General features: G+C 36.5%; 1 long non-coding RNA gene across 1 annotated transcript in view; it reads right to left on the bottom strand.

The window, feature by feature from the left end:
• Nucleotides 1-1,762, bottom strand: part of LOC105546011 — a 32,452-nt gene that overhangs the window by 23,053 nt on the left and 7,637 nt on the right. The window contains exon 2 of the long non-coding RNA XR_001007031.1: nt 856-969. This is a non-coding gene — a long non-coding RNA (uncharacterized LOC105546011). The remainder of the gene's footprint in view (nt 1-855; nt 970-1,762) is intronic.

Below are 1,762 nucleotides of genomic sequence, written 5' to 3'. Positions count from 1 at the left end.
AAAAACAAGTTGTATTGAAAGAGGACATCATTAACAGTATATCTCTTCAATAATGGTTTATTTTATTATATTCTCATTGTTCTCATTCCTCTCTTACTGTGTCCCAAATCTCTTTACAGGCTAAAAGAAACTGTTCAGAATTAATCCTATTCATAAAGAACAACACTTACTGAGTATTGTGTTTTCTTCTTCAAATTCTTCAGCATACATTGGGAATATACCATATGGACCATTTTAACGTTTTTAGTTTAGTTTTTTTTTTTTTTTTTTTTTTTTGTAAAGAAACTGCAACTAGATTTAGGACCTCATTCTATTAGGTCAGTATTTGTCTAGAAAACTTCAGCATAAGCAAAATAAAATACGTGTTGCTCTGGACTGAAACCCCTCAAAATCATATTTTAAAAATTACAGAAAAAATTAAATGAAATTTTGTTTTTAAAAATCTCGTAGATGAAAAGATATGATATATAGTAGGTTTAAGCACCTATTTCAGTGGTTCCCAAAGTGGGGCCCTCACACGCCCAGGTCCAAACTATTTGAACAGGAATACTAACATGGTGACATTTGCTGTAAGGGTGCAAATACAATAGTGGGTAAAAATGCTGGTACTTTAGCACAAATAAAGGCAGTAACACCAAACTACTAGTAGTCATGGTATTCTTCACTATGCACAGGAAAGGTTTGAAAAGGAAGGGCAGGTCGGGCATGGTATCTTACCCCTCTAATCCCAGCACTTTGGGAGGCCAAGGTGGGAGGATCACCAGAGGTCAGGAGTTTGAGACTAGCCTGGACAACATGGTGAAACCCCACCTCTACAAAAAATACAAAATGTAGCTGGACATGGTGGTTGCATGCCTGTAGTCCCAGCTACTTGGAGGGCTAAGGCAGGAGGATTGAGCCCGGAAGGTTAAGGCTACAGTGAGCTGTGATCATGCTACTGCACTCCAGCCTGGTTAACAGAACAAGGCCCTGTCTCAAAAATAAAAAGAATGCCTACGATGAAGCAGTGAAAATTTTACTACATCTTAATCCTTGAATATGTCTTTTTAATATTTCAAGTGATGAGATTGGAAGCACACATGAGCATTCCTACAGACTGCCTGAGAAAAAAATCCTCGTGTGACTTAGTCGTGAAGTGAATTAACCACTTTAATGGAATATCATTTTTACTTGAAAGGAGTACTGACAATGTTATTTCAACTGGGATTTTTGGGAGACATTTTCTCAAAAAATCAGATACTGTCATTTCAAGAAAAACGACAGGCCATAATAAAATTCAATAATAAAACTGTTAATAATAAAATTCAAGCTTCTGAAAAAAAATTAGAATTTTATAAAACTTATATCCACCATTGCTTTCCAAAAGTATTCTGATGAGATTGATGGTGATATTGATGAATATATTTTGATACTGTATAATCAAATGTATCAACATGGAGAAGATCTAGGTGAACCATTATTTTCTAAATGACCAATGCATGATGTTATAGTATCATGCAAGGGTAAAAGATCCAAAGTTCAAGAAAAACCAAGTTTTGATGGAGTATCAAAAAAGAAGCCTAGGCAACATGGCAAAACCCTGTCCCTACAAAAAAAAAAATACAAAAAATTAGCCAGGTGTGGTGATACACCTGTAGTCCCAACTACTCTGGAGGCTGAGGTGGGAGGATCACCTGAGTCCCCAGAGACTGAGGCTGCAGTGAGCTGTGATCATACCACTGCATTCCAACCTGGGTGACAAAGCAAGACCCCATCTCAAAAA

This window comes from Mandrillus leucophaeus, unplaced genomic scaffold (genome assembly GCF_000951045.1).
Source record: "Mandrillus leucophaeus isolate KB7577 unplaced genomic scaffold, Mleu.le_1.0 Scaffold347, whole genome shotgun sequence".
NCBI lineage: Eukaryota > Metazoa > Chordata > Mammalia > Primates > Cercopithecidae > Mandrillus > Mandrillus leucophaeus.
The sequence above is the reverse complement of the archived record's forward strand: the minus strand, read 5'-3'. Positions and strand labels throughout refer to the sequence as shown.